Raw genomic sequence first — 7,064 nt, forward strand, 5'->3', positions numbered from 1 at the left:
ATTGTTTCTATTTAAATTTAAATTACAAACTAATATAAATTTTATAATTTAAAAATTTAATTATTTAAATAAAATTAAATTGATTAAAAATAAAAATATACTACTACAAGCACCAAGTGAAATACAACAAACCCTCTCTCAATTTCATTAGCCTCGACCGATTACGGTCACATCATTCGCCAAAACCCAACAACCATCTTCGCACCCATTTCCGTTACGGACATTTCTAACTTTGATTCAATTCTCAAATTCCCTTCCTATCCCTTTCGGGATCGCGGCCCGAGGCCAGGCACACTCCGTTCACGGGCAGTCCATGGCGCGGGACGAAGTAGTGGTGAACATGACGGTTCTGACGGAGAGGAGAGTGGTGGTTGTTGTACCGGATGGCGGTGCATCGGGTCCTTATGCGGATGTTGGTGGTGAAGAGATTTGGATTGATGTTATGCATGCAGCACTTAAACGTGGACTGACGCCGTTATCTTGGACTGATTATATCAGATAAAAAACTTAATTTTTAAACTCAATTTATCAAAACTTGCCTTAATTATCTTTAATAAAATAATTTCTAAAATTAAAATCTTTATTAAATAAATAAATTGAAGTTGGCTCATAATAAGATTTTCCAAAAATTCTAAGTCTTACATATTGCGAAACCAAGTAATAATTTGATGATTCTTACTATCCCAGTCCTCCGATTTTTCGGCAAAATCCTTGTTAGCATCAAAAGATTCATAACAAGGTTCTGAGAATCGGACCGGTCATCAAACCGCTCTAGTCACTGGTTCACTGATTTATTGGTCCAACCGGTTCAACCGGTGGTTCAACCAAAAAAACCGTTTTAGAATAAAATAATAAACAAATTATAAATATGCAAGTATTAAGTTGAGGGTATAGGGTAGTATGAAATTTTTCCAATAGAGTGGTAAATTACTTTTTTAGGATTTCTTTTTTTTTTTTATAGTAAATACAAAATTGCCAGATGAAAGCATGATACCAAGCAAGTACAATTCCTCATCAGTACACAAAATGTTAAAAGAAATATCTCACAAGAATAGGGAGAATATCAAATGAATTATCCTAAATCCAACTGAAAAAAATAAACATAGTACTTGGATAAACAAATTTGATAACATTATTAATAACAAAGTTGGCAGTGGACTACTGCTAGAAAGACTTCACCAAATGAAAGAGCATGCAGGCTTTGAGAGACAATAGACTTGGATTTGTGCAGCAGCATTTTGGATGAGTTGCTTTGAGGACCATTTGGCGAAACTAAGCTTTCTTGGTGAAACTAAGTGCTCATAACAAACTAAGATTTCTTGGTGAAACTAAGTGCTCATAACAAACAGAAACAGTTTCTCAAGATACATAAATAAGTGCTCATCCTCTGAAAATAATCATCTGAATTGGTACAAGGCAGGAAAAAATGACCATAAATCTCTTTACCCAAGTCAAAATAAACAACTATATCTGAACTCAACAATCAGCCTTCAGCACCAAACATTACAAAACATTAACCAATAATCACACTAAACCTGCAACCAGCAATTACAAAACATCAACTACAAAACAACAACAAACATTGTACATTATAAAACATTCCAAAATCAGTGATGACACTAAACCTGCACCCAGCAACCAGCAATTACAAAACAGCAACAAACATACAAAACATTACAAAATATTACAAGAAAATTTGAACAAAAATTTCAGAAATTAAAAGAAAGAAGAAGAACCGAGCATTCAGAAATTAAACAAATAAGTAACTATTTCAACAAATCAGTAACTATTTCAACAACAAATTAAATACCAACAGCAGCAATGCAGCATAACAAATCACTGATCGCAAATTTCAAATTCAAAACACTGATCACAAATTAATTAATTTCAGATTCAAAAATCACAAATCACTCATCAGACATTCAAAATCAAATTCATAACACTGAAACAGCTCAAAATAAAAAACAAATTTCTTGATTTTAGCTAAATAATTTTTGGTAGAAAGACTCGGTTTCTTCACACTTTTTATTCTTGAATTGTCTCAATTTTGTTTTGTTTGAACTTTGAAGCAATGAAGTGCTGCTACAACTTGAATATTGCTACAACTTGAATATTTGAATAGAGAGGAATGCTAGGAGGCCAGCAATTTTTGTAATTTGTAGCCATCAAATAGCCATCAATGATGATTTTAATAGTGTGAGATTGGTGTGAGATTTCATCCAATGGCTCACTTTGTTTTGCTGGCTACATGCTGGCTAGAATTTGACAAAGTTGCTGGCCCCTAGACTTTTTCTTGACTAAATGCTTAAAAGACTGAATACCAAAAGACTAATACACAAATTAAAAAAAAATGAAAAGCTGATTGAAACAGGGGAAAAAGAAATCCAAGGGTCACTTTCGCTCTCATCCAAGGCTGTGCTGGATTGGAAACAACCAAAAAACCTGAAGCAGCTTAGGGGTTTTTTGGGTTTGACAGCTCAAACTCAAAAACAAATTCACTAACCTTCCACCGACAGCAGGACGACGACGGCAACTCGACGGCGCAGCAGCTGGAAGCCTTGAACACCGAAGTCACCGACGAAGACAGGACGACGTGCCGAGCTAGAAAGCCTAGAAGAGAAGGTCTGGCCGCATGGATTTGGGACAGGGGAAGGAGGAGGATTGAGAAGTAGACAGCGGCGCAGCAGAGAAGTGGATGACGGCTTGACCGAGAGGAGGAGGAAACGGCGGCACTTGCGATGATTCTTCCTCTATGTGAGCGCGACGGCGGCGAAAGAGAGCACCTTCGAAGCTAGAAGCCTTGAACAGAACACGAAAGAAGGAGACACCGAGAGAAGGAGCACCTTCGAACGGGACAGTGGCTGCGGTGAAATAGAGCTAGCGCCGGCGGGACCGTGGCAGCGCGAAAGGGAGGGACTGAGCTCGCCGGCGTTGAGAGGAACGGCTAGCTCTACGGTGATGGGAGGGACGAGGGAGCGTGTGCTGCGCCGTTGGAGATTTGGAGTGGGTTAGGGTTGGTAACGCAAGAGTTGGGGAGGGGGTTACTGAAAGCTAAACGCGCGTGGCCAAGCAAAAAACCGGCCGGGTCCCAGTTCGGTTTGACTGACCGGTTACCAGCCGGTTTAGCGGTTCAACAACGGTTTCCATTTTTTTCGATTTTGGCATAAAACCGAATCGTAATTCTCACCGATTCACGGTTCGATCGGGCAATTCGAACCGGTTTTCAGAACATTGATTCAGAAGAAGCTTCTTTGGTTTTTTTAGTAGTTTCTTTGGATTTGCCAGTCTCAATTTTAGGTGGACATACAATATCGTCCGTCACATAATGCCAAATTTACGACTGTTTAAAAAGTGTGAAAATAGCAAGATTGTAGTAGAAATCGCAAAATAAAGGATAAAATCGAAAAGAGGACACCAAAAAATTTTAGGAGAGATTCATACAAAGTGCCACGTCAACAACCATGCGGATCTGCCATACCAGCAACAAGATGACACATGGCAGACTTTTACTGGCGAAGAAACCACCTCAACGAGTTGACTCAGCCCTATGCTGATGTCAACGTGTGCGCAGGCAAATGGATTGGGTTGGGTCAACCCGAGTCAACATGCGAGTTAAGAAAACCAGGTATGGGATGACAAGTGATACTGCGACACGTGGCAAAATCTGGACCATGATACAGCGAACGGTCAAGATTCAACCTGGAAACTGGTTGAAGAGTGATAAGGACCGCAACTTCAATCTGTGTGTGGCGGCGCGTCAAGACTCCTACGGCGATGATCTTGGTTCTTTCGGACTCGGGACAAAGAGTCAAATACGATGGAGTGGTTGAAGTTGCTCAAAGATGTCGAAAAGATGACCAAGAATGAATGAGAAAATGTTGTGCTGAGAATGATGATGATGGTGTAGCAACTTTGGCGGCAGAGATTCCAGCAGCACTTGTAACATTGGATTCGGGTGGTGTTGTGTTTGTTCAACTCAGAACTACGTAGAAAAGTTACTGGGAGGGTTGATGATCTAATACAACAACAGAGAGTGGCCGAAAAAAGAAGAAAAAGTTGCTGTCAGCACTCAGCAGTGATGGTTCAGAAAATTTTGTTAACGGTGGCAATGCATATATAATATGATAATAATTTTTATAATTATATTTTGTTATTGTAAAATATAATTAGTTTCCAATTATCTAACGAATAAATTTAATCACTAAAATAGTAAGTTTAATAGATTTTATATTTTCTTTCAATTGTCAATACAATTAAATATTTTTTTATATAAGTTAACAATTATTTAAAAATTTATCTCTCGTATAATTATGAAATTGACTTTTTATAATATTTATAACTGAAGAAGTTTCTTCAACTAATGTTGTTATTACTGACAAAACTAAAACTAATTTAAAAATATTACCAATAAAAAAATTTTTTTTTGAGTTTATATAATTTTTTTATTTTAGAAACTAAGCCATTTAATTTCAGACAATATTTTTTTGTTTTATTTTTAATTTATTCTTTTTTTGGTTTTTCTTCAACAATTGATTAGATTTTAAAATTTTACTACAAATTTTGATATAGGCAATTTATAAGAAAAATTCTTTGATAATATTTATTTACATAAACATACCAAAAATCTAAATTTATTTTTAACTATTCAAATAATTTAGATATTAATTATCTTTTATAATAAAAAAATATTAATGGAGTCAAATTTTGGCTCTTCATTATATTTATTTAATTTTTTTAATTTGTTAAGCACCAAATTAACAAATAAAAAATAATTTTATTTTAACATTATCTATAGTCTATCAACTTTTAATGATAATAGATTTATCTACTAAAATTGAATTGATGTGTTTTATATTGACGTTTTTATATATTCATTATTGATTAATGTTTATGTTTTGAGTTTTTTTTTTTACTTCTATACACTGAAAAGTGTGTGAACCAAGAAAAAAAATTTAGTGGGGTCAAATTTATTTTTTAAGTGAGGGCAAATATATTTTTTTATGTATTTTACATAAAATTTTATAAAAATTCAATGGGGGCACTTGCCCCTACATTGTTGAATGTAAATCCGTCCCTCGCTGCGAAAATAGATTCTCTCAAATTTTTTTAATAATTGAGAGAGTAAAGTGTGATCTCTCACCATTAATTTTATAAGTGGGACCAAGAATAAATATAAAAAAGAGAGAACAATGAAGAATTAGAGATCACACTTTACAATCTCAATTTTTTTAACAATTGAGAGGATCCATTCCCCACATTTATACTGATATTAACCTACTGTACTAACAACTATAGACCTCATTTACAAACCTTTAATTATATTAACCTAATCCAGTAATACGATACTCTAATAGTTTTAATTACTTTTATAGTATTATGATAATTATAATTATTAACAATGATAACAATAAACTAAAAATGTTTATCGTTATTTTTGAAACCTAAAATAAGATATTTTTTATAATTGTAAAAGTTTACAAATTGACCTGTCAATTTTGATAATAGAAAAAGCAGGGTCTGTCTTTAGTAAACTCAAGCCTTTTGAGCTTTTCTAATAGGCACAAAATATAAATTAGAAATATACCTCACATGGGGTTTAATGATAATAATAATTTTTTTATGTTTTAACTAACAAAACCCTTAATCCAAATTCAGCCCCACCCCCAAACTCACCATACGTTACCCTAATTCCCAATTCCTTTCCCCCTGTTTACTCACCAGTTGCCGCCACCTACTCTACTCTCCGCTGGTCTTAGCATTCACCGTTGCCGTCCAGCCAAGCCGTCGCCGTTGCCGTCCAATCCATCTTCCAGCGTCGTTCGTAGACTCTCCCTCCCCGTCTCCTCTTCTCTCTTCTCTCTTCTCTCTTCTCTCGTTGAGTGGTCGTAAGCCCTGTGGTGCTCTGTCTCCCCCTTCATCCTCCACTTCCAGAGTAACAATGGAGCCTCAGACTCAGGTATGAAGTTACTTCATTGATTTAATTTTCTTTTTGTTCCTTTTATCTTCTTGTTGTATTCCTCCACTTCCTTGTATGAATCTGTTGTATTTCTTTCTTTCATTGATTTCATTCAATTTTTTTGTTCTATTTATTTGTTCTGATTCAGGGGTTGTAGGGTATATTTGTTCTGTTTTGTGCTACAAACACGTTGGTGTAGCTAAGATTCATGCCAATTTGGTAATCATATGTAGCAATTGTAATTCTCCATTATTGTAATTCTAAAATAAAATGGTTTCATTAATTTTGCTTATTTGATTCTGGAGTTTAACTATGTGGAGTTCATCTCTTTGTTTTAACAAGTTTTGAGAATCTTTCATATAGGAGAAAAATAGAACCTATCAATTTGTTTATATGTTACACTCTGAATTTAGAAATATGTAATATTGAGTTCTCCGAGCAATCTTTTTCATTATTTCAAGCCAATGTAGACTTAACGTGAAATTTGTATAGACATCAAAAACATTTTTAATTTGAAGGCCTTGACTAATAGCTCATACTTCTAGGTGAAGTGATTCTCAAGAGTACAGGCATGAACTTGAAATGCAATTGATATGTGACACTCTTATGTATATACAGCATTTGGAAAAGCTTTATTTCTTTATACCTGAAAACTGCATATCTACCTAAAGGAATCAAAATTGCACTTTTTGAAATCTAATTAGTGGTGTGAGCACTGAGCAGTGTGTTCATGTTATGGTTGCTTTATATTTTAGGTTTATTTCAGACTTTGGAGTTCTTATTGGATTTGAAATTTGGGAATTTTGATAGTTTTAGTTGTACATGAATTATTCTTGAAAGGATATTACTATGAGGTATATCTTATATTGATTTTGGCTATGAATCTTGGTGCACGAAATTGTCACAGAAAAACACACAAACTCATAGTAAAGTCCAGAAATGTGAATTTAACATAAAAACTAATGAAAGCATCCCTAAAAGTAGCTAGATTCTACTAAAAACATACTAAAAACAATGTCAAAAAGCGTATAAATTATCCGCTCATCACAACACCAAACTTAAATTGTTGCTTGTCCCCAAGCAACTGGAAATCAAATAGGATAAAAAA

At 34.6% G+C, this 7,064-nt stretch overlaps 2 long non-coding RNA genes across 2 annotated transcripts; one reads left to right on the plus strand and one right to left on the minus strand.

The window, feature by feature from the left end:
* On the plus strand, window positions 572–2,322 carry LOC107644089. The gene is made up of 2 exons (XR_001621203.2): window positions 572–919; window positions 1,003–2,322. It is a non-coding gene; the product is annotated as an uncharacterized LOC107644089 (long non-coding RNA).
* Window positions 1,092–3,047, minus strand: LOC107644087. The gene is made up of 2 exons (XR_001621201.2): window positions 2,504–3,047; window positions 1,092–1,535 (listed from the first exon to the last, which is right to left on the minus strand). It is a non-coding gene; the product is annotated as an uncharacterized LOC107644087 (long non-coding RNA).

This window comes from Arachis ipaensis, chromosome B05, assembly GCF_000816755.2.
Source record: "Arachis ipaensis cultivar K30076 chromosome B05, Araip1.1, whole genome shotgun sequence".
NCBI classification, from domain to species: Eukaryota; Viridiplantae; Streptophyta; class Magnoliopsida; order Fabales; family Fabaceae; genus Arachis; species Arachis ipaensis.